We start from the raw sequence: 27,218 nt of genomic DNA on the forward strand, positions 1-27,218 counted from the left end.
TAATGGAGTTCTTGATGCACAGTCAGCTGTTCCTACATCTTTCATCTTTGCCAGTCTTGATTTTTCTCGTACGTTATGCAGACGACATTCTGAATTTGAGCCGCACTATCCAGCGCATAAGCGAGATTTTCGCAACGCTACAATCTGAGTATGTAAAACTAGGTCTTTAGTTCAATGCTGAAAAGTCCGAAGTTGTATTCTTCCTGGAATCAAGCGTCACCTAGGGATATTCCTCTCGGAAATAGTAGGATTAAACCAGTAGATCATATCGCCTACCTCGGTCTTCCCATTGGTTCGTCAATAATGCAAACGCGACAACTTAATTTCTCACATTGAACGTAGAGTTGGGTTATCATATGCTTCTTTTGTAACCAATAAGTTACGCTTCAACCGCCGTCTTCTTTCAAAACGTTTTAACCCTGTTCCTCTACCACATTATCTGTACATGTCGCCGTTTTGGAAAATGCTCACAAATTCTGACAAGTCAAAAATTCGTTCAGTTTTCTTCTGGTTCGCAAAATATCTTTTACTTTTTCCCTCTTGGACGCGCAATTCTTATCTAATTAAAAAATTCAGCATTGCTGACCCCATTATAGCTGTGGAAAATCAAATTCGGGCTTGTAATTCCCGTTTAACGAAGGTGAACCATCCCTGGTCGTCTGTACTGGCCCAGTAGTTAAGATGTATTTGTTGTGTCTTTTTTTATTGCGTATATTACTAATAATTTAATTGTTTATTGGTTATAGGTTCTTTTAAGCATATTGCTTTAAGTAAATATGTAAAAGGATCCGTGATTGAATAATTTCCTTGTTTCTGATATGTATATGTATATCGGAGTAAATGAATGATTTTGTTGAGAGTGATCTGAGTTCAAGACCAGCGTGCGAAAGTGTCGTTTAAATGTTTGTACAGTTTCTTGTCATATTTAAACTAGTTGATATTATTATCTACTGTATATTTTTAATTAACTGATGATTATTTGGGTTATCTTTTTTTTTTACCAATTGCGGCTTGATGCAATGATGTTCATATTGCTTATGTTTGTTCAGTATTTAGGAGCAACAAAGAAGAAACATGTCGCGTACCTGCAGAGCAGTGTATAATTGAGTTTTTCTTTCTTGTTTTGTAATTTGTTCTAAGACCTGATTTCGATCTTAGTTCCAGTGTTCGTCACTAAAAATCACATGTATAATTGCTAAGTTTATGTGTATTTCTTTTTTTTTGCTTATTGCTCCGTCTTTTCCTTTTTTGTATAACTGGGTTTCCAATAAATAATAATAATAATAAAGCTTTTTCACTAATATTCTTAGCTGCAGTCCTAGCTTTCTTCCCTATGACACCTTCAGCAACTTCACAAATTATTTTTCTAAATTGTTCCAACCATCTTCCACATTATCAAATTTTAAATTCTCAAGTTTATTATTCAACTGTTCCTGGAAAGTTTCTCTCAACTTCTCATCCTGGAGTCTACCAACATCATAACTTCCCGGGAGGTAGCTACCCTTCCGAAATTTGGGCCTTAGATTAACCCTTGACACTACCAGGTGGTTATCTTTACTTTTAACCTCAATAACAACACTCCTATATACCCTAATATCCTGTATTGATCCTGCCAGTCTTCGGTTTACTATAACATAATCAAAAAGGTTTGCTGTCTTACCATCACGTGAATACCATGTTAATTTATGAGCCATTTTATGACCAAACACCGTGTTGGTTATAACTAGATTGTTATGCCTACAGTATTGCAAAAGTCTGTATCCATCACTGTTTTCTTTTCTTACACCCAATTTACCTAGGCTAGGATACCATCTATTCCTATTTCTACCGACCTGGGCGTTAAAATCTCGTAGTAAAAACATCATAATTCTGCCTGGGACCCTGTCTATTTGCTCCTGTAACTGTAAGTGAAATTCATCTGAGTCACTATTATCTCCGTCAGTCGGTTCTACAGGGGTATAGACTACTATAACTGATACACTGAACTTTTTAGTCATAAAATGAGCCATTAGTATTATATTATTAATACCTTTCCAGCCTAAAAAACACTTAGCAGCTTCCTTATTCATCATGAGCCTTTCTTCCTGTCTATGTGCACCATCCTTCCCGGCTGTATAATCATATTCTATATAACCTATCTTCAGGGTTTCTACCCTTGGGATACGGCTTTCTGAAACTCCTTATAATTACAGTTCGCGTTTACGGAACTTTCCAGTCAGAGTGTCGACGTGACGGTTATTTTTTAACGTTGTAAAATTCCAAGTTCCAGTTTCCATATTCTATAAACCATTGAAATGGCCTCAGGAAAAGCAATGATCCCTGAACCAGTGCAGAACGGGGATCACATATCTTGCTAAAAATAAAAGAGCAGGGTTTATGCTGTATCGCGACTGGTGACTTCAATTGTGACCTAACCGACCCGCTTAATTCTTCTGGTGACTATGATCACCAAAGTATTATTTTCGGTCTGTTCAATGATGATTATGTAGTTGCACCGAAGAATGAGAGTTTTACTTACGTCCATAATTCGGGTAGTACATCTAACCTAGACCATGTTTATCATACGTCATCCGTAACCATCGCGGTAGTTGTTCTTAGTGATTCGAAATTTATGCGTGATTCTCGAGTTAGGCTGAACATTTATTGCAGTGAACTTACTCATGCCCTAGCTCTTTCAGAAAAATCAGCAGTACCTATCAGGCGAGTAAAAGTTGGAACTGAAGAGCCCGGTTGGTCAACTAATTATAACTTGCGAAATGCTTGCTTCACTGCTAAGTTTTGGCTTTCAGTTTGGATTGAAGCGGATAAACCGTGCGATGGATGGCAGTGAAAACTGTATATTTATAAAAAACGCCAGTTTGCAAAGCAACTTTCTCTGCATCGGAGTTCAATTATCTCGTCTTGTTCGGAAAAAGTTCGGTCTCAGCCAAATAAGTTCTGGTCCAGTCTTGTAAAATATATGCCAAGTCAAATACCGTCTTGCATACCACTTTCCTCATGGGTTGAGCATCATAAAAAATAATTTTCTGCTCCAGATCCACGTCTGCAAAATAGTTTTTAAGTGAAACTTCGGGATTTTTTTTAGCATGCTTCTAGCCTGGGACTGATAATTACAAAGAGCCGGGTTATTTCTGCTATTGGTAAACTGAAGAAAAAAAGTCTAGAGGTTTTGATGGGATTTCTACACAGCATTTGTCGTTGTGTGGTGAACTGCTTTTGACACGTTGTGATTTTTGCTGTCGCTTGTCTTCTAACCGTAAGTTTAGAAGACACGACATTGCTACATCTTTCTACTGAGTATGGCACCTTGGCCTGCTAAAGAAACCCCATGCTTCCTTATGCTTCTTCATGCTTCTCCATAGAATTCAGGTTGGTCTCGGATACGCACATGACAGAAGGAGAGACCTCATTCATCATATGCTGTAGCCAACTTGGATCGTAGACCACGTACATTGCAGTGGGTAACAGTAAACATATCCGTAAGAATTGTCTTGGATCGCGCATTTGATCGTCTACTGGAAGGAAGTCCGATCTGAGGCTGTTTTTCGTTTTAAAACTTTTGGTAAATACCTGCTGGATGGGTAGTTGGCCCAAACAGTGGACAAAAAACTTCTAAGACAGACTTTGCCTCATCAGATAAGGAGCGGTCATTAGACCTCATACTTACCCTCAGCAAGGGTGGTGGTGACCCCAATAGGGGAAGGAATCGGCACCTTGCGGTATCTACCACTCTCAAGCTCTGCGGGCAGAGACGCCAACCCTTGAGTGGTTTGCCGGAGCACACCACCGCATACCCAACATGCAGAGGCCGTTGTCCAAATCTGGATCTTCCGACCTATTTCGCAGTTTTCCTCATGGAATGGATCCTCCCATGATGGTATCCTGCAGTACCATACAATTTAACCCATTGCTGAAAGAAGGTTTGCAACTAACGGGACGTGTCAACACGCCGGTGGGCCCTGCTCAGTGTGCACCAGAGAAGCCTTTTTCATCCTCCACCGGTATTTATGGCCCCCGGGCAAGGGGACCCCAGTTTCAATTTATGGACCCCCAGGGGCTAGGTCCTCCCTTGGTCCGCGCCTTCCTTTATGGGAGGTACCCTACATATCTGTAGGACGTTCCCTTATCCACCACCTGGGGACGCGCTGAGTGGCCCAGAGAGGGCCCCTACTGAGAAGGTGACTCAGGTACTCAGACAGTTTTGATCCTCATTGTTGCAATTCTTCTACTTGCATGTTTTTTCTCCTTCATTTTGGATTTTGATTATTTTAGACAGTTTTCAATGCCCTTTGCTTTAGCTGCCCTTAGTAGTCTAGTCTCGTTTAATGGTCCAGGTGAATTTACGTCGTTCGGATAGTTCCCTTGGACTTATCACGATTGTTCAGGTAGTTGGACATTTTTTCTCAGGGAATCATCATTTATAATAATTGTAAATATGCGTTTTTTGGGTTGTTCTCTTGTCATTTGTTCTTTGTTATAAAACTGCTTAGAGAGCTTCTCAAGATAGGCTGATAATTCTCCTCAGACTAAATTGGTTTTATGTTATGTATGACGTCACTGAAATATATATTATGATGCGAGTTGTAATTATTGACGTCACTTACATTATTCATGGCGTCATTCTCCGTCATTACATTATTGTTGTATATACGCTCGTAAATATGTTGTATATACGCTCGTAAATCTTATCTTATCTTAATCATAGTTTTCTATAAAGCTCTAGTTTTTAGAATTCTACATGTATTGGAAAACATCAGAGTAAGTTTGCTTCGGCTATTTTTATACATATTTCCTGTGTTATTGGTGAAGCAATAATTTTGGTTCTTTTTTAGTTTTAACTTTGCCCTTTACTTCCTTAAGAAAAGCTAAGTTTTTTTAAGTTAATTTTTGCTCGTTCTCTTCAAATATACACATTGAACTTTACGGAAGATATTCCAAAGGCATATCTTTTAAGAGTGACTGCCCTAGAACAAGAGCGATTGGAATGGAATAGAACATAGTTTTTGCACATTTGAAGAGCGGAAAAGCTTATTGTTTTTTTTTCGCTTTAAACAGAACAATTTTCAGTCAAATCAAGGAGGCACCCTTGTGCCTCTATAAAGAGGCGACCCACCACAATGTTAAGCGATTTCCGGTCCTAGCGGTCGCAGAGAGACATCGGTAATCGCATTTTGTAGCCCAAGCTCAAACTAAGAGACTTGCAAAATTTCACCCCCCTCCGACTTTATCTTCATGGGTAAAAGTGGGCCGGAAGCTTCGAACTTCCGACCACCTCCCCGCTTTATCGCTGTCAGGTTTGGTTGATATTTAGAGGCTGAGCTTTCCTCGGGTCCGGGAGCTTCTCCTCGAAATTTCAGCTCAATTCGATCACTCCTTCCCTGTTTTCCAAAAACCAAATATAGCCACTTAAAGTTCAAATTTTTTTTTTCTTCTTAGCCACGCCTACAGGCCACAGCTGGCAACTGATCCGGGTGAATGAGGACTCATTCGAAGCAGAATTCGACCTCTTTGGGCCTTTTGATATTTTCAGACCGAAAAAATTATCCCCCGAATTTACATTTACGAAAAACCTCGTTTTCCTATAAGAACCCGCTATAAGCGAGCTCTTATCGTTTTCCTGTAAGAGCCCGCGAAAACGCGGGCTCGTTGTCCTATAAGAGCCCGCAAGCTGTCAAATCAGCTAACAGTTAGTCAAGCAATAATAAGTAATAAACTGTACAAAAACGTGCAGAAATTATTTGAAAAAAACTACGTTTTCTAAAGAGTTAAAGAGGCTGAGTTACAAGGTCGAACCTTAAAACGTACAGGGATTAGGAGGCATATATATATATATATATATATATATATATATATATATATATATATATATATATATATATATATATATATATATATATATATATATATATATATATATATATATATATATATATATATATATATATATATATATATATATATATATATATATATATATATATATATATACATATATATATATATGTATATATATATATATATATATATATGTATATATATATATATATATATATATATATATATATATATATATATATATATATATATATATATATATATATATATATATGTGTGTGTATATATATATATATATATATATGTATATATATATATATATATATATATATATATATATATATATATATATATATATATATATATATATATATATAGGCTTTGTGTACCTTTGACTCCTGGTTCTTGCTATACACACCTGCTTCTCTCTGTGAAATATTATCTTTTTTTCTGAACGAATTCAAGGCCGTATCCAGGGGAAGGGGGATGCATTTTTATGCGTTTTTTGAGGTTTTTGTGTACCCCCCTCGCCCCTCTCCGAAGAAAATCCTGGGTACGACCTAGAGTGAGTATCATCGTTTTCCCCCCAGAAAATATACCTCCTCCCTTATGTGAAAAATTACCCCCGGGCATTCATCCTGTGGAAAACTCCCCCCAGGCAAAATTGAGAACAAAAGAGGTACCTCAAAATGTATTTGATGTCCTAAGGGGTGACAAAAGGACCATATATCGAAACAGTTCTAGGACAGTGGCTGGTTGGTCTCCAATCACTTTCAACGTTAAAAAAGGACTGGAACTCTCAATTTCCGGCTGAAAGAGTATCTTCCGAAGATTCTACGACCACGAGAGAGAGGCTGGGGGTGAGGAAAGGACAGCTATATATAATTGTCCTGTTTCCGTGCGAAAATGTGGGTAATGTTCACAAGGGTGCTGCGGGGTGACAGCACCCTTAGTTTTTGGTGTTTATTTTAATGCTTTTTTTCACTAAAGTGATTTGCTTGATAGTGTTGTATTATTAACGAGGAATGGTAGTTCTTTGTGTAGGGTGGTAATGGTGGTGAGATGCCTAAAGGAGTATGTTGTTTAATAATCATAAGAAAAAATGCTTCAACAATGATAATTATCCTTGATAAAAAGAATATCTTCAATTATTTATCAGGAGGGGGTCTGAAATATCATAAAAGGTCATCATTTCCTCGGATTTTAAGGTGGATTTCTCGAATCAACCTTTTCTTTTATAGGGATATTTCCCATTGACACTAGTACACGACAATGCCCCCTTGGGTACAAGAATACAATAAATGATGCATATAAATAGGACAATAAGAAATATTACCATTTAAATCTGAATGAAAACAAAGCTCCTTATAGCACTTGCCATTACCCTCCCCACACCTGGGGATTTTCCCGGTTTTGCTTACGAAGGCCACTTCACTTCTCCACCTTTGTGCCAGTAGGAATCTGAATGTAAGCTTTCATCCCCCAATGTAACCCCCCTTCCCCATATCTTTTTTGATAAATATCTAAAGTTTCATCGAGAGTTAGAAAATTTGGGTATTAAAACACAGTTTTTTATAATAAAAGTTCTCCCCCCCCCCACCTACGCATTAATGCACTAGCCCTCCTCCATACTGATTAATGCAAAACTATACACCGGTGTACGTAATTTTATCCAGCCTCAAATGAGTTAACATAGTTAAATGAAGCTCAAAATAAATGTAGCATTTCAACTCTAAATTTCAAAAGTAAATGTGTTTTTTTAGGATCGTGTGCTCCACCACGCAGTATTAGCCTACGCTCACTGAAACTGCAAAGCTTAAAGTATATTTTTTTGATAATTTTAAATCAATTGTCTATCTCAGAATTTTCACTCGATGGTTACCCTTTGGGCCAAAATTATCATTTTGCGCCACAAAATGGCAGAAAATACCACTCTATTATGGCAATATCTTTTGTTGTTACTTAAACAGGGAAGTAGAACTTTCTTCTTTCTTTCTAATTAACATCCGTCATTATCGGGGGCAATTTGGGGGGGGGGATTTTTTGAGGAGAAAATCTGAGGGGAAACGCTTAGCACCATGAAATTGAGGTTTAGGCATGCTGTCCACTTTATTTTGTATCTATAAAACAAACTAGTGTTTTGGAGAGGCATGAAGCTCAAGTCAGCGCTTTTTTTGGAAATATACAAGTGAACTTTCATGATCTTCCAAATCTGTTACTTACTGACCTTTTAGATATGGCACTGTCGCTATAGCCTCCGTCATCACTTAAACTAATTGTTGGACAAGGGAGGCAAAAGCTGTGTATCGATTCTTTCTCCATTCCAGAATTGACGTCATCTTTTTAACCGGGGATATTTGACTGCAGTCTCGAGTGCGCTGTGGGATTCAGGTCAAAGGAAATTTAGTCTTTGTAGAACAATGCATCCTTCTTTTTTTTTTTACTGTTGTTAGCTTAAGCTAAGGAATACTGAGTTTTTCTAGGTATGTCTTAATGGATTAAGGATTAATGTGAATAAATGTGAAATTTAAAATATTTATTTCAAGACCTATGAATAGTGCCAACGTACTTTATTCTAGTTCTATACAGATGAAAGTAAGTCATGTGTGTATACAGAGGAAATTGTGGAGGGTTTCTCTTTCAAGGCCAATCTTAGGAGGAGTAAAAACTCAATTCTAAAGCTTTGCTTGTTTCCACCCATTACGCTGTGTCAAAAGAATCCCCCTTGAAAAATGTTGGTGGAAATATTAAAATGAATGAGGTTAATTCTGCATCTGTTTATTGTTCTTCACAGGTCCACTTTCACTGTCAGTGGGAATAAACATAGTTTTGACTATAGTAGGAATAGACCAAGAGAAAATACTATCACTATCAGAAAATACTCATACTATCAGTCAGAGTTGCCACCAGGACCAGTTCCTAAAGTGCTACCATTGCCCAAATTTGCGTGCTACACATCGATTTTCGGTGCTACAGCCAAACATTTTTTGCGCGTATCGTGGCTTGTGCTGCGACATCTGTATGGTCCGTTTAAGTGTACTTAGATTAGTTTTCAGGTCATTTTTAAAAATAATTTTTAGTGAAAAGAGATAAAAATGTAATTTATATATAAAAATGTAGTCAATGTAGCGCGTGCTACATTCAATTTAGTACGTGCTACTCATGATGAAATAGTGCTAAAATAGCACTTTCGTGCCACAGGTGGCAACCCTGCTGTCAATAAGAGGTAAACCTATGCAAAAGAAAAGAACTTAATTAAATGTCAGACCTTGCCTCTACACCGGCGGCAAGGTTGTCACTCATGGTGCTAACCTACTATTTGTGGTAGGTTCTTTCTTGTAGCACCTTCTCGTACTTTTTGTAGTTCTTCGTTATTTATTTGTGGTAATTTTTGCTATTCATACAATTAGTAACAACTCACTGTAGCACCAAACCGCTAGAGTCCAACACAGTCCCGCACAGTCCTCCTACCGCCAACCTCTTCAAAGCTTGAGTCTCTCCCTCCCATGAAGCTCCAGTTTTTGTGACACACTTTCTTATGACTTCTTCCCATCATTTCCGAGGACGACCGGCTTCTCGACAGGCTCTATACAGATGGCCAAAAACTTAATCTTTTGAAATCTGTCATCGGTAAAAGGTGATATAGCCAACCTATCTTTACAGCTTATTGTTTGATATACAAGTAGTTAAACAGCGCCTAAAACTGATCTAGGTAGTTTTCTCTGGAAACCATCATAGTTGTAGCAATAACTGCGGCCTAGTAAAGTGCGAACCTCAGCCAATAGTAATCCAAACTTTGAAAGTGTTTGAAAAAAAAATGTCTAGTGACAGAAAATGGCACTGTTCTCAAATCTGGGAAACACGAGAGAATGCGACTCAAGAAAAGCTAAGATCGGATAGCCATTACCCGGTAATTTCCTATCTGACGCTGTATAAAAATTGGTTTCTCACTCTGGGAACTATATTTAAACTTTAGTTTTTTTGGGTTTAGGGGGGCAAAGGTACCTAGGTTAGGTTATGTATTTAATATATGCTATGCTTTACCCCCAGCAACGCCCCCCCCCCCTAATGTGCAAATATATAGCAAAATTTCTGTTTCTAAACTATTACATTTTTATCCTATTTTGTTTTGTTTCATTAGCACTAACCAAACTTCACTTGTTTCACTTCACTTCGCGTGTTTCCCAGATTTTAGAACAGCACCCAGAAAATCACCTTTTTGCGGTGATTCAGGGAAGGTAACTATTACTTCGATTAGCTTTTGCAGTAAAAGTTTATTGTGAAAACAAGTTTATAGAAATTTTGGAAAACAGCCTGAAAATTTTCAACAATGCTATTGTATCGAAACGAAAAGTGCATGATTGGAATCATCGTGGCGAAAAACCTTACGCAGAATAATTGCAGACCCCCCCCCCCCCTTCCTTGAATTATAAGGAAAGTCACTATTTCAGTGTGAAGCACTGATGTGCCTGTTTCCTTTTTTCCTTTTTTTTATTCTAGGGGTGACCATATTTAATCAATCTTCGTAGAATGTCGGTAGAGGGCTTATTTGAAAGGGAATTGACATATCTAGTGGTCTTTAAATAACAAAAGACATCATGCCACATCAACATATGTCACCAAACATCAATTATCCCCATTGAGGGTCAAAAGAGGGTGAACATTGAAGAAATAGGTTTTTTCGCTATAACCTGTTACCATTAATTCGAAATTAGCAACTTCTTAAAGTACCAAGGACACCAACATGAAAACATATTTAGTCCTCTTAATCTATTTTAGGTCTATTCATACCTGAAAATCCGGGTTTCCTACGAGTTTTTGTTTAGCTGCTATAAGCATTTTTAGTTTGAATAAATTCGCAAAACAGTGTTATCAATAATGAAACAATGATAAACTGTGGAGCTGAAAAACTTTAGCGGAGACTGTTTCCTATGAATCCGACAATGTTTATCATCTGTGAAAATTAAAATTTACAAAATCTGTTGATTGTTATATATATAAGTGAAAATACATTTTGTGAAAAAATATGAACTCAAGTTCAGAAGGTGACTATTCTGATGTGTAAGAAAATATTTTTGATGATGACCAAGCGCTAGATGGTATGCAAGATACCATTTCAGGATACTTGTTCCAGCTAGACCCCGACGCCGCGCCGGCGGATCGACCAAACGCCACCAACGAGAGGCCCGGCCGAACGCCGCCGAAGTGTCGTAACGCTGCCGGCGCGCCGCCACCAACAGAGGCGGCAGCGTTCGGTCGACTTTAAATTAATTTTGCGGCAATTCTTTATTGCGTCAACCGCAAATTCGGAGCTTTTCCTTCTCTTGTGGTTTATTATTTCGATTTTCCTGATTAGAAATCAAGCAGGGCTTGTAATATCCCCGGATTCTCGGATATTTCCCCAAAAATCTCTGCGTCACTCCAAAAAAAAATTTGATTCCCAGAATAACCGAAAATCACGCAATAACGGTGCCACCCCTACCGATTTATCACCAGTGACTTTCCTTGCCAAATATTAATTTGTATACCATAATTCTTCACTACTCTCTTGTTCATTAGTTTTCGTCTCTTTTGTTACTTTGTATAAAAACCAGACTGATGCAATATGCAATTGCAAATATTGCAATATACACAGTTCCTGATATGTTGACAAAAGACAGGATCGTGTTTATGAAATGAGTTTAAATCATTTCGATTGCAGTTTCCCAATCGCTATTTCTTACATCGTTTGTAGTCAAGAATGCTATTTTCAAGTTGAATCCCAAAAAAACCTTCTATTGTGACAAAATTTAGCTATAGAATAAGCTATGTACAAGGTTTGGGAATTAAAGATTGAACTGGAAGTTACTTAAAAAATATGATTCAAAAATAAATTGTAAATTATTGCCTATAGGAGGGGGGGATAGGGGGCTATCATTTTTAAATGATAATACCTCATTTTTTTATTGAAGGCAGGAATGCCAAAAAGATAATTACTTTTTTCATTTAATATAGAGAAAGAAGAAAATGATATCAAATTCCCTGGGAAACCATTGAAATATTTTGATAGACCCAAGGCCCCCATTGGGACTTGTTCATTGTCTTGGGTATTTTGCGATTTCTCATAGGCTACTGGCCTAATTTGGCTTTTGTGTGTGCTCCCTTTTAATTATATTCTTTGGATCTTATTGAATGCCACGGCAAATCTATAACTCAGTTTTCCAATAATTTGAGGTATATATGAATAATTTCGACATTTTTGTTGTTGTCTTTGTACCCCCTTACTCATACCCTCAACTTTTTTCAAGGGACACTAAGCTTTTTAACGTTATTTTGCGTGTTTGAACCATATAGTGACCTAGTTAATTATTAAGTAACTTATTTTTCTAATGAAAGCTGAGACAGTATCTTATCAATGTAGTATCCAGAGGGGGAGGGGAAGGGAATTATTACATTTAAATGATAATATCTCGAATTTTTTTTTTATTGAAAGCAGGGATCCCAAAAATATATTTTTTTTAATTTAAAGCAGAGACGGTATTTTATCAAGGTGGTATCCAGAGGGGGGGGGGGGAGTAGTGAGCTATAATATTTAAATCAAAATACCTCGATTTTTTTTAAAGAAGGGGTGCCAATAAGTTAAATATTTTTTTTATTTAAAGCACATACGGTATCCTATAAAGATAGTATCCAGAGGGGGGGGGGCATAGGGAGCTATTATATTTAAGTAATAGTACCTTCATTTTTTTTTATTGAAAGCAGGGATTCCAAAAAGTTGAAAAGTATCATACCGAATAAACCATTAAGTGTTATTTGTTTTATTGTAATTGAAGCGTTCTCATATGAAGTGTTCATCATGTATTTTTCAATTTGATAAATCTACTCCTTTTTAGATGCAGTTTATAATGTGACTGATATTAGATATTTATGAATTTATAATTTGAAATGAATCCCCAAAATAAACAACGAATCATATCCAAAAGAGCAGCCAAAAGCAATAAAAAAGCAGCAGTTCAGCCTTAGCCTACATGACATATATTCTATAAAGAAGCCAAAACAAAACTTTAAAATGCATTTTTTTAAAATTGTTATTAAAAACCTGTTTTCAATTCAATTCAAGCTTTTTGTTTCCTCCGAATACGAAGAGTAAAAAAATAAATAAAAATAATAACCGCTAATCAACAGGCCATAAAATTATTTTAAACTATATAACAACAAGTACGCAAAGGCCTTCAATCAAAATTATCACACAAATTAACACTTCATTCAATAGATAATAAATTAACACTTAAAATTTACGCTTCACAAATTAACAATTCATTCAAAAATTAAATAAAATAAAATAAATTAAGCTTCGTGTGCAGCTCTATATAAATTATGAGAAAAAACATATAATTTAGATAAAAATTTCTTTTGCTTTTTCTCCAAAACATCAACAAGGTTTTTTATATTATATGTATTCATTAAAAAAGTATTTGATTCAGATTTAGAAAAGTGGCAAAGGAACTTAGCAAAATAAAAAAAGGTGGTTTTTACATGCACAATATTACTAATTCTAAAAAATGGGAGAAGCGATGAAAAAACTAAAATTTGAGGCAAAGCGACTGTATTATATACCCGAGCCAGTGATTTCAGAGAAAGAAGATCGCGAAGACAAATTACGGCCCCGAAACTAGACGCTATTCTACTTTTAACTGCTTTAGAAATAGAAGCACGGCATAGAGCTAAAGTTGGTCCATAAGGCACACCAAGATATAAAAAAGATTCCAAAGGTTTTAAAATACTATCATAAATACGAACAGAAATTTCTGAATTAACGAGATCATTAGCCTTAGGACCAAGAATTAAAAACTGACACTTTTCAGGGCTAAAACGAAGTCCATGCTCACTAAAAACTTTGCTAAAAAATCTACATTTTGTTGAAGTGACTGAAGCGATCGACTCAAAAGGAGTAAATCATCTGCGTAAGCAATCCACAACAGAACATAACCTTTACCATAAATAAAAGTCAACTGAATTTGATCAAATAGCCCCGAAACAGTAATATTGAAAATCAAAGGAGAAATAATGCTTCCTTGTCTCAGCCCCCTACATAACTTAACATTATAATCACTAAACTGATTCTTCAACTTAATACGAATACGAGAGGAGCCATACCACTTTTTTAAAACCAAAACTACTGGTAGTGGGACATTATTCTCCAGAAGCGCAGTCATAGCCCAAGAATGGATAATTGAATCATACGCCGCCGCAAAATCTAACGCAAGTGTATAAACTCTATTCCATTGCTTACAAAATGATATTATTCTTGAAAGGAGGTTATGAGCAACATCCATGCTTAGACCCTTACGGAACCCAATTTGATTCAGGCCTTGGTTGCAAGACTCCAAATACTTTAATAAAACTAACTAAAAAACTTTGCTAATCTGACACGAAACAGTAATCGGCCTGTAATCAGAACATCGATTCGTATTCCCTCATTTTTTTGAAAGGGGTGAAGTGGTAGCAGGAGAAAAGCTAGTTGGAAGAACTCCAGAAGAAAGAATAGTAGTAAAAAGAGTAGCGAGGAGAAGGATTGCTTTGGGGGATTCCCATTTTATATGGTTTGAATGTATACCATCATGATCAAAAGAATGCTTACTTTTTAGAGCTTAAATTGATATCGTTACATCTTCAACAGAAACAGATATTTTACTATTTGGGCGGGGCTTTGAAATTTCTTCCGATAATAAAGAGTCAAGCCGTGATTCCACTGCCGCATCACCGGATGAAAAAATATGATTAAAATGACTTATCCGATCATCTAGTTTCAGAGAACTATTAGAATCTGGTGAACATTTATTATTCCGACGTCTAGAATTAACCAAACTCCAAAGCTTATTCTTATCACTAGTAATCCTTGAACCAATTTCATCTCTTACAATTTCATTATGCAAACGCAACTCAGCCCAAAAAACGCGTTTAGTTAATTTCATACCATCATAAAATGGTCCAGATCGCGGTTTTCCCGCGCAATTCCAAAGGTAACAAGCTTGAGATGCATTCTTTTGGCTTTGCTTTAAAATCAGGTTAAGGTTCCAACCTAAAACACGAGATCCGCGACGGAAAGAATCAGTCCTAAATGCTTTATGTGCAATGCTAAAAGTGCATCTGATTCTTCATGCTATTTCCACATTTTTTCCCGATCCCAGATCATTTTATTTACAATTTGACTAGAACGATGGATAATTTTAAAAGATGGAATTTGAATATTTAAATGAAAAGAAAGGTAAAAAGTTCACTAATAGGCATATCCAATCCAACATGAACAGGCTGTGGTAATAACGCTGCATTTAAAACAAGCACATGGTCTAAACGAGAGCAAGAACCAGAATTATGGACATACGTAAAATCTGCATCTTTTGAAGCTATAGTGAAAACCGAAAACAAAAATAAAAGAGCGGAGGATCGGACATCAGAGATAGCAATGTTGCAGTTAAAATCCCCGCAAGTAAGCCACTGGAAATCTGATGGAACTTTCGCCACAAATCGCGATAATTCTAAACATGCAAAATTGAAATCAAAATCCGAATCAATAGTATGATAATTTGTTGGTAAAAAGCACGAAAAAACAATAATCCCTGGGATTCGAACAGCAACAAAATAACGATTAACGGCAAACACTGAAACTGGAATATTCTCTGGAATAAAAATGCAAACGCCTCCTGATGGGCGTCCACCCGTAGGTGTAGCTGGAGATATAAAACACTTAAACTGCTGCGACAGGCTCGAAAGAAGACTAGTAGAGTGGTCCAGAAGGTGATGCTCTTGCAGACACAAAATATCCAGATCGCACAGCATAGACTACAATACATATTGTTTATCACCAAATCCATTCAGATTCAGAGATATAATCTTTGCACTAATCATTTTTTTATTCTTTGCAACTTTTCCGGTCAACCGTTTGCAGCGAAAGCTAAATCCAGTAAGCTCTTGAGATCCTCAATGGAAGCAACAAGGTTCATTCTGGCAAGGGTTGTTCATAGAATGAGAGTGTTCACTACCAAGACACTTGAGACAACGTTCCACGCTAGAGCAGCCCCACGATATATGCTCTAGCGACCCGCATTTTTTTCACATTCGCGGTAAAAACTTATAATCAGTAAGCCGGAAATGTTCGTAGCCAATGTGAATCCCATGACGCAAATAATGAGACTTGGCCGTCGCCAAACGGAAGTATTCACGATATGATTTTGAAACACCGATGCGCTGTATCTCTTCGACACCATGGTTAGAAGCACACACACTCTCTGGATTGATCGGGAAGTCCACTCGTGATAATAAACCGACAATTCTTCATTTGCGAACCTCAGTTTTACCGACCTTTTCATTCAAACAGGCTTTCAAGTTTTCGGCGTTTTGTCTTTTCGTATGAATGACCCATTTCTGTTGCTGGGATCCTGATTCCTTAGAAAGTGAAATCCGCACTACACCATCAGCTCCATCCAACGATTTCAGCAAAAAAAATAAACAAAAAAAACAATCAATATCAAAGTCATCCATTTCAACTGTTTTAAAGGTGATAGGCAAAGGACATTATAAAAAAATTAAGCTTCTAAGTTCAAAGCTATATTCAAAGTTTTCTGATTAGCCTAATTTAAAATTAAGATGGTCTGGCCTAAAAAATAAGACACACGTATAGTCAGAATTCCATTGTGAATCCACCAGTTAGCCATGATAAAATAAAAAGTAGCAAAATAGAAATAAGAAGGTATTTTTCAAAGTCTAACTGAGGCAACTGCTCCCCTCCTCACATAATTGGTACCCCAAAATTAGGTGGCCTAATGCTGAATTAGAATAAACAGTGTACAATGGCAAGTACAAACAATATAATAATATATTGTATATGATTAATAATACAATGATATATATTACATAATAACAATGACAGATAATGATCTAATAGTAGTGCTTTATTTAGTCAACATTTGTCATTCAGAGAAGCCATGACTCATTAATTTTGTTCTTAATATAATTCCTGTTTTGTTCCATTAAATTTTTTTAGTACTGTTCTAATATATGGGCAACATGCAAGAATGCAACTTGAGAAAACCCAAGAACAGATAACATTACCCAGTAATTTCCTATCTTATGCTCTATAAATAAGGGGTTTCTCGCTCCAGGAACTATATTTAAGCTTTAGTTTTTTGGGGTTTAGGAGGAAAAAAGGTGCCTAGGTTAGTTTAGGTTATGTATTTATTATATGCTATGCTTTACCCCCACCCCCTTAATGTGCAAATATATAGCCAAAATTTGTTTCTAAACTATTATATTTTTATCCTATTTTGTTTTATTTCTCGAGCATTAACCAAACTTCACTTCTCGCATGTTCCCCAGATATTAGTATAGTACCTTTTTTTTCTTGCATTGCTTTAGAATAACAGTGTGACATCCTTTTCACTAGTAAATACCCATAATTTTTTGAAGGCCTATATGATATATATTCTGAAAATTCAATCCATTATTATTATTGTTGCTGGTTTACCTGTGAGTCCAGGCAATTTGATGTTCATATGTTAGTCCTAAAACTCAGCTGCACTTGCCTGAGACTATAGGCAGGCAAACTTATGTCACTTGTTCACCTGCAAATCCAGGCAACTTGTTGGGTCAACCAATTTTGAATGAATTTTGTGTTAGTGTAACTGTCTGAGCTTATAAACTGGGTCGCCTGTCTAAGACTTTAGGCAGGTGGACCCTATGCCACTTGTTTGCACACAAGGCCAGGCAACTTTTCAGTCAGCCAATTTTCAATTAATTCTGTTTTAGTGTTGGCTAATAGATCGGGTTTTATGACTGAGGACTGCAAGTCCATGTGACTTAGTGGTCATGTTAATCCTAAAACTTGGTCAAAATACCTTGGACTCTAGGCAGTCAGGCCTACTTAGAAAGTGTGCTTGAATTACAATAGAGATGACTAAGACTTTTGGGTTGATTCAACATACAATGTCTACTGAACTTGCTGATGAAGAAGCATCATGGGCCTAATTTTCCTGACCACATAAATTCTCAGATAGGTTGTCTAAGTTTTAGGATTTATATATGACCACCAAGTTGCCTGAACTGCATTTGGAACTATGAAAAGCCATCTGTATGACTTTGTTGTTGTCTCTATGTATTAGTGGGGTAATGTAGTTTCTTTTGTATGACATTTTAGTGGATCATATATTAAATAAGAAAACCAAAAAGTATTCTGTATAACTTTATTCCTGTTTCTCTATAATAATTTGATGTTTAAAAATTGTCTATTGTTTTGACTTTATAGTGCTTTGTTTGTAAGAGTAAATGACAATATTTGTTGCTTAGAGTATAAAGAACCAATGACTTTAATAGTCAAACAGTGCTCACCCAAGTAATTTGTATATCTAATATAAAAAAAAGCATAAAAGGTATATGCTACTATTATATAATAACTATGAGGTAGATTTATATCTAAATATTCAAGCAAATCTGAAAGCCTACTAAGTGTATTACCTTAGCTTAAATAAGGTAGGCTATCAGTGGAAGTTATCAGGTCTGTAAAGCTTCTAAGATGGTAGAATATAAATTGTTACTTTATTTTAGAATCATTAATGTTTACCTTTAAACTTTTTGATGGTTAAAAGATAATGGTAGGCCAAAATTCCTAGTGACATAAAGAATATTCCTTGTCTAGCCAAGATCTATTCAAAGAGAATTCCTTAAAAGTATTTTTCAAAGAAATGAGCTTTGCTGAACTTGGTTCTGATTTCTGTTTTGCTCGAACATACAAGGAAACAACTCTTTCTAAGGCTATATGCTGATTTATTTATTTTTTGGTCATTTTCTGCTCTTTAAAATCACACGTTCTTTATTTTTGAAATTAGCCACAAACTTCTATGTTAGAATACATTATGTAAGCTGGCAATCTTTCTCCTTAAAAAATGAATTATCGGTTTTTCACAAAAATTTAAGACGTATATGGCTGTGTAAGTTTGCACTTGACCAATTTAATGAATTAGTTTTCAGGTTAGGTATCCTTGGTACTTTAAGGTTGAAAGTGTAACTCATGGTTAAACGGAGGTTAAAAACGTATGCGTATGGGTGTTTTCACTGGGTTTAGATGAAGTAGGCTAATCAAAGAGAAATGGCGAACAGGTCGTAGTAATTAACCGTAAGGAGAAAATAATATTTTGCTATAATTGTTTGCATAATATAGTTTATTAGGTTTGATTTTTTTCTAATGGGACTAGCGTGCTAACGCAAGATCACAGAGAGATGTTTAATGGCTTGATTAAAAGCCAACGCCTCTTATAAATTCGTCTAAATAGCTCCTTCGTAAAGTGTCATAATGTCATGTGGCACTTTTCGGTGCCGTTTGGGAAGCGTAACGAGGGTACTATTCTAATCTCCATTGTCGAACATCTTTAAAGACAGTTTCCTATCACTCCTCTTGTATACTTCCTCTCCCACCCTCATAGTAAGGGAAGTTAAAAAAACACTTATGAAAAAATAACTCATGAAAAAATGGCATTTACTTAATTCTATTTTAATAAAAATTATTGAAGTTTTATGTGCAAATTTTTAAAGCTAATGATAACAACATACCTCACAGACTCTTTGTTTCTGTGAAAAGTTGCACATACCTTGTTCATAAATTTAAGGGAAGTCAGAAGTAAAACCTAGATTTAATGCCCTCGAAAAATCATGTTGATTTCTTTAGTTTCACCACTAAAGTTAAACAAAGATCTTTTTTGTAGATTTTATCGTGTATATTTAAAAAAGCTTCAAAAATCAATTTAAAAAGAACAAAAATTATTACCTCGTCAATTGTGCAAGATATGTCTACAAAACTAGCTCAAATAAACTGACTCTTTGTACGTTCCCATATCTGTGCAATTCTAAAAACTAATGCTTTACTGAAAACACAAAATTAACCCAAAAAATAGTATAGTTTCTTTGGAGAAAAAAAAAATCTATAACTAGCCTGCAAATTCCGAAGACTATTTTAAATGTCTCTCAATATTCTTTCAGCGACCATGCTTAACTCCACAGGTTTTGGAAAACATCGGGAGTCTGTTTATTTAAGCTAGTTTATAGTTATATTTTGCGTAATCTGTGGAGCAAGAATTGTGTTAGTTTTAAGTTTCAACTTCTTTTTTTTTTCTTAAGAAAAGCTTTTTTTCCACTTTAATTTAGCAAATCTTTCTCTGCCTTCAAAAGAATACCTTGTGCCTTGGTTATTCTTCTTTTATTAACGCTTTATTGACCATCTTTATTAATATGACTGCCCATGTAAGTAAAGGTGTCTTTAGGCAACTTTGAAGGAATTTTTTTTTATGCAGTGATAGAAAATCAACCTTTTCAATAAGTTGAATAAGAAATGGCCAGAAATTCGGAAACAGTTTGATATTTCAGAAACAGGGCTCTAACCCTCCTCCTGTGTACGTTCCTGATCCACTTGATCGACTTTTCGAAGTTTGCGAATTCAGAACGCACTCAAGAATTTTGATGTGAACGTAAAATCTGAGAAAACCAGTTTCATAGCCACAAAGACAAGTGACGGGTGATAGAAAGCATTGGACTTAAATAGTTTGGGTTATATCCTTCTCTGCCGCAAAAAGCGGGTCTGCATGCACAATGTTTTAGCTACAATTATTCTGCACATTATGAAGTAAGAATGGTTTTCTAACTTTGCGCTGTCCAAATGCTTTATTTCCCCCCCCCCCCTAATGTGCAAATATATAGCCCAAATTATATATGTCCAATGCATTCTGTCACCCGTCAATTGTCTTTGTGGTTATGAAACCGGTTTTTACAGATCTACAGATCAAAATTCTTGAGTGTGTTCTAAATAATTAACAAGTACCCATCACCTCTTCACCCTCACTTACTCTGTGAAGCCTCCGATTTTTATCTGTAAATGGCACTTACCTAAAATGGAATTTTGCACTTAAATTAGCTACTGATCTTGCTTACCAATCAACTCGAAGAGCTTGATGATTCATTGTGATGCAAGCAAGCCGGTTTTGAGGGCCATTGCTCTACCATCTCATGTTTTCTTCAAAAATGTATAAGTTTCTTTTAAGCTTCATTTCAGGATATTTTAACGAAGGGGTGTAAGGAGAGGCACGTTCTCAAGAGTTTATTGCTGGATGGAAGAAGGGACAACGATCTAAAAAGGCACAAATTTGAGCAAAGTGCCAAAATAGGTAAATTAATATGACAAATATAGGAACGCATAGGAACAATTGTAGAATCTTAAAAATTTCGAGGGAGAGGGTACTAGCGAAGGCACTGACCCCACCTCTGTTGTTTTTTTCTAGAAATTTTCGGGAGAAAATTTTCTGGGGGTAATTTTCCGTTGAGGGGGATTTCCTGGCACGATTTGAACAACGGTGTAATAAAACAGAAACAAAAAAAAAAGAAAAAACTAAACAAGTTTCTTCAACTGAAAGTAAGGAGCAACATTAAAACGAACAGAAATTATTCATTATATGAGAGCGGGCTGCCCCATCCTGAATCTTTCGTTCTTCACGCAAAGGTTTGACCTTTCCCCCCAATTCTTTAAGAGCGATTCCTGAAACACGATGGTTGTTGAACTTGGAATGAGGAGTTTATTGAAGAACTTTAAGACTTTAGTGTACAGAGCAAAGTGTTGAGGAGGGGGTAGCTTCCCTCATTGGAAATAATTTCTAAGCGTTCTAAGCTTTAGCATTGTTCCTTACTTTCAGTTGAAAGGACTTGTTTTTTATATATTTAATCTGTTTAGGGTTGATTATAATAAAACTGTTTAGGGAGCTATAATTCCATGTGATTAGAACAAATGTTAAGCTGATGAAGTTTTCACCAAGCGAAGTCCTCTCGTATTTCAAATAAGCAAGAAAATTAATTCCTTTAACCTTTATCTTGCCCTGCTATGATAACTCAACCCCACCCTTATAAACGCGGAAAGAAGAATTTAAAGAAATAAGGTATAGAAATAAATCCTGTAGGATAGTCTGCACCATATATTCTACCTGTATTTTTGAATACGGATATTCCAGAATCCCTTCTTTTCTTCGTTTTTTTTTTTTTTTTTTTTAGTTGTCTTACTTTCCCTTTGGCTGCTCCATTTTACATGTGAGGACATCTCTTTTGGGAGGCATGATTCTACGGGGGTAAGAGAGTTTCATGGAAGGGAACACGTCGGAGACTGTTTTGTGTCTAAAATTTGCTTCACCGAGCGAAGATCGGTCCCCTGGGGCTAACAAATGTTACTGCAACTTTTGTCACTAGTTCTGGAGTAGTTTTGTCACTATTATTGTGAAAGAACTCTAGTTCTGTCGCAGTTATGTGACCCATACGCTGGGTACCAGAAGCGACTTTGCCAAGTTTGTCTTTATTTGTCTTTTTATTAATTGGGATGAATGTTTAGGAGTTTCAAGGACATGTTTGTTTTTATGATAAGGGCAATTAAGAAATGGCTTTAATAATTTATGCCGTTTAAAATCCAAATTATTGTTAAATAGTTTGGGAGACATAGGCCAAAAAGTGAGTGAGAGGCTATCAGTTTCATGGGGTTGAATAAATGTGCCACAAACAACAAGGCTCAAAGCCTAAGATATTGCTGAAAGAAAATGATAAGCGTGCTATAGTTCAAAGCGCGGGCGAAGCGAGGCCACATTTGCGAGGTTTGAAGACTTGGTTGAGAGGAAGCAGGGGATAAATAGCCTCCGACGCAGTCTTTTTGTTGCTAGTAAAACCATTGAGGAATTAGAATATGTTTGTGAAGACCTTATTTAGCATCTCCGGAAAGGAGTAAGGACTGAACTGCTTGAATGCCTGGGCTGAATAATTTTCACTTATTTTATAAACTGAAGATTACGCTCCCCTTTTCACTTTGCAACCTTTTTTCTGAATAATGAATCAGTATTTAAGTATCTCCATAATATGATTTTGGTGCGCTATATTCACTTATGTGAGCCCTTTTTTATCAGTAAAAGTTACAAAAGAAGCTACTTTAGTCAAAGACCAAGCGTTACTGTATAGTTCTGGTCATAAATTTCGCGTTATTTTCATTTGAAGCCTACCCGAGATAACTTCAGTTTTTACAATTCAGTTAATTTTAAGCTCTTTACTTGTTGGTCAGTAGTTTCAACATCCATTGTGCTTGGAAAAAATTCTAATAGTTATGGTTATGTTTGGCCGCTTTGCATATTTAACAAGCGAAAAGTTGTCATGTTATGAATGTCATTTTTGTCTGACTGGAAGCGCAATATTTTTTTCTATCGCTTTCATAAACGTGATAATATTGCAAAAAAAAATGAAAACACCCAATTTGAAGGAAGATGTAGGAGAATATCCCTCTACGATCCGTTTAAGTTCCTTCTATTAAAAAAAAAAATCAGAAATACGCAACTACTGGCTTCTTAATGCAGTCAACATTTTTTGTATTTTTTTTTATTGAAAGGAGAGGGTGGTTAATATTCCTCTAGATTCGTCTAAGTTCCCTTTATATAAAAGAAAAAAAAATGGTAGAATACTGACATTCGGATCTGAAGTTTATTTTTTCCATTGTCAACCTTATACCCAGAAAAACAACTTTATTCTCTCTAAGTTCTGTCTGTTTGAACTTACGGAATATGGGCATATGCACTTGCTAAGATATTAAGCGTTTATTAGCTAGAAAAACAGCTATTAGAATGTGTTATGAAATGTTCTCAGATTTTTCCAACTCCTTATCAGTATGCATTTCACATGCTTTCAATTGAAAAAAAAGATGACCGTTCAAGTTTTAATTACGCGTCAAGCTATCTTTCAACAGTTTAGATATGCTTTTCCACCAAAATGAAATAAGGTACTAACGGGGATTTTGTGCTAATCATCAGGTATGTACTAAGGCGAGGGAGGGGGCTTTGGGCCTGCATTTCTCTCTTAAAATCTCTGCGCTTTTACGGTTTTTACGCAATTTTGTAATTTTTTCTTATGATTTTTCAGTTTATTTATCAGACATTTTAAAGAAAGTGCTACTAAATAAGGTCTACTAGGTTATGTTTTGCTTAACAGAAACAATCATTGCCCTCCCTAAACAAAGCCATTACATCGTTTTAATCATATCTACTATCACTTAATAATGTCCAACTTAGTTTTTGGATTTCCTTTCACCTCCGAACTATTCATTTATTATGTACTTCATATATGTATAGAGACCAATTCGCTACCAGGTGACAAAAATGCCTCTAAAACTTTGAAGTAGTATTAGCGTAAATCGATTAGTGTTAAAAGTTTCACTCCACAGTCCTCCTTGCGCCTAGATTTCTGTTTTGTGACGAACTCTGGTAGAGTTCACCCCTTTGCTTTGACTTGACCTCTTTAAAAGAGGCTTAAAAAATTTTTTTGAGCATTTAGTAAAAACAGATGCAATCTATTAAATTTTTCCTCTCCGATTTAGTAGATTCTTCGAGCTCAGGGTGGCAACCCTGCCTTTTTTGCTACTCAAGGAGGACCCTAGAACTTTCACTTTCCCTTTGAATGAGCCCTCCCAATAAGAAAGACGACATTTTTCAGATGTTAATCCGAAAAAATATTGCTTTTCTATCTGTGAAGTATATATATATATATATATATATATATATATATATATATATATATATATATATATATATATATATATATATATATATATATATATATATATATATATATATATATATATATATATATATATATATATATATATATATAGATCAAAAGAATCAGATTTTAATGCTGGTTTCAAATATGCAAGTCTCATCAAGTTCAGTCCTACCAATCAAAGTTACGCACCTGAGATAACTTACCTGATATTTGAAAAAAAGGGGGAAACACCCCCTAACAGTAATAGAACCTAATTGATAGCAACACCGCTGGATTCAGTGCATCAGAGAACCCTACTGTAGAAGTTTCAAGCTCCTATCTGCAAAATTGTGGAATTTTGTATTTTTTGCCAGAAGAAAGATCACGGATGGGTGTTTATTTGTTTGTTTGCTTTTCCTCCCAGGGGTGATCGTATCTACCCAGTGGTCCTAGATTATCATGGGAGTGCTCATTCGAATGGAAGTTAAAAGTTCTAGTGCTCTTTTTAAGTGACCGAAAAATGTAGGGTAACTAGACCCCTGCCACACTCATTTTTTCCCAAAGTCACCCGATCAAAATTGTGGGATTGCCATTTTGTTCAGCATGGTTGAAAAATATAACAATAATGTCTTTGAGGATGACTTAATACCCCACAGCCCCGGGGGAAGGGCTGCAAGTTATGAACTTTGGCCAACGTTTACATATAGTATTGGCTATTGGGAAGTATACAGACGTTTTCATGGCGGAGGTTTTATGGTAGTGGGACGGGGGGGGGGGGGTGTTGGGTCGGAGGTTACTTGGGAGGTTCTTTCTATGGAGGAATTTTTCATGGGGGAAGGGACATTTCTATGAAGGGGGCACAGGATTTCCCACCATTATTTGAAAAAAACGATCAGAAACTAAATAATAAAAAAAAAAACAAAAAAAAATAAATGAAAAACTTTTCAACTGAAAGCTTTTCCACATTAGAACTTAAACGAACAGAAACTATTGTGTATATGGTTGGGTTCGCCCCTTTGTCAATACCTCGCTCTTTACGCCATTTTTTTTTAGTAATTTCATAAGAGCTATTTATTCTAATTAACGGCCTTTGTGATTAAGAGGTCATTCTTAAAGAATTGGAAAAAAAACTTAGAACTTTAGCGTAAAGAGCGATGTATTGTCAAGGGGGCCAACCTCCTAATATACATAATAAAAATATACGAATATAGAAGTTCGTTACGTAAGTTAATTAGTAAGTTACGTGTATTTATTACTAATAAAAACGTTCGTAAATAAAATTAAACAATTTTCGAGAAAGCGATTTTGCCAAAAAAAGGTAAACTTAATATGGAAATTTCGTTTTAATTATACATGTACGGTGAGCCAAAGTTTTTTTTTAACTGAAAGTAAGGAGCGACATTAAAACTTAAAACGAACAGAAATTATTTCGTATATGAAAGGGGTTGTCCCCTCCTCAACGCCTCGCTCTTTACGTTGAAGTTTGACTCTATCTTACAACTCTATTTTTTAAAACAATAAAACACTTTAGCGTAAAGAGCGAGGCGTTGAGGAGGGGAGTATGACAAGAGGCAGTATGACACGTACAAATAATGAAAGAAAGTAGTAATTTCAGAATATTCTTGGTATATATATATGGGCAAAATGGGAAAATGTATATGGGCAAATATGTATATGGGCTACCGAAATATGGGCAAAATGTATGGCGGAGAATATCCTATAGTATTTGGTTTTTACATTTTTATTGTTTTTTTTTGTGTGTGTGTGTTTTTAGGGATCGACTTATCATTACAGGGTAAGATAAAGGTTGAAGAAAACAATTTGAAAATTTGAAATTAGTGGCAACTGTAGAAGAGTCGGCTAGTGATGGAAGTGCACAGATATAACAGGCTTGGACTAATAAGTACGAGTAATTATTTTCTTTGGACTTGGTCGTGTAGCCTACCGACCAGAGGCCACTAGCCAAAATACTTGGGGAGGGAAATGGATTTTTGCGACTGGTTGGTCATTTTTCCTGACTAGCTGAACGATTTGGGGGATACTACCATAAAAATTACTTCATTTTTTGCTCTTAGCCAACTAAGACTGACCTTCTTTCATTTATTTTACGTCATTTTGTCCTAATAAAAAAGGTTTGAGCCAAGTAAATAGTGGTGCTGCGCGCCACTATCTTATCGACTCAAATTTTTCATCTGACTGGCTGAAAACGTTGCAGGAGGGGTGTCCCCCCCCATACATGGTATCTCTGCCAATAACTATAGTACATGATTTCAGTCAACCCCTTGCGATCGAGAACGCGTGCTTCAGAAGGTTTTACCGTTTGAAGTACCTTTAAGTGCTATTTTTTTTTATTGTTGATTAAATAACGTGCAGTTAAACTATAAGTTAGAACCAAACAAATTTAAAACTGACAGTGCTTCTTATTGCAAATAAGCAAGCAATAGTTCAAGCAATGAAAGTTTTTAAAAAGTCATAAAACCATGTTCACAAAAAGTGTTGGGTATCGTCCACTAGGCGTACGTCAGAAGGTTTTCTAGTCTGAAGTAACTTTACTTATATGGACATGGAGAATTGACAGGAATGAATGCCCAACCATGCGACTTCCTCCGCAACTGGGAAGCTCAATATAGTTGTTAGATATTTTTAAATCGAGAGACTGTGCCAAGTTTTTAATCAATAACAACTTGTTCCTCCGTGGGGCAAAATCGTTATCTATTATTACAAAATGGAAGAAAACGCCCCCGTTGCACAATCTTTTTGATCACTGTAAAAGGCCTCTAGAACTCTTAATACTCGTTCGAACAAGCCCTCTT

The 27,218-nt window shown here is 35.9% G+C and overlaps 1 protein-coding gene across 7 annotated transcripts in view; it reads left to right on the top strand.

Annotated features, from left to right (window-relative positions):
- Nucleotides 1-27,218, top strand: part of LOC148949809 (rho GTPase-activating protein 21-like) — a 280,475-nt gene that overhangs the window by 45,057 nt on the left and 208,200 nt on the right. Inside the window, exon 1 of one of the 7 annotated variants that reach the window (XM_089093762.1) lies at nucleotides 8,272-8,318. The exons of the other annotated variants lie outside the window; for them this stretch is intronic. The gene's annotated coding sequence lies outside the window, so the exon portion shown is untranslated. Of the gene's footprint in view, nucleotides 1-8,271; nucleotides 8,319-27,218 lie in introns of those variants that run through there. 7 annotated transcript variants of the gene reach the window in all.

Source organism: Artemia sp. Qi Xiang Cuo, chromosome 8 (assembly GCF_049724085.1).
Source record: "Artemia sp. Qi Xiang Cuo chromosome 8, ASM4972408v1, whole genome shotgun sequence".
Taxonomy (NCBI): domain Eukaryota; kingdom Metazoa; phylum Arthropoda; class Branchiopoda; order Anostraca; family Artemiidae; genus Artemia; species Artemia sp. Qi Xiang Cuo.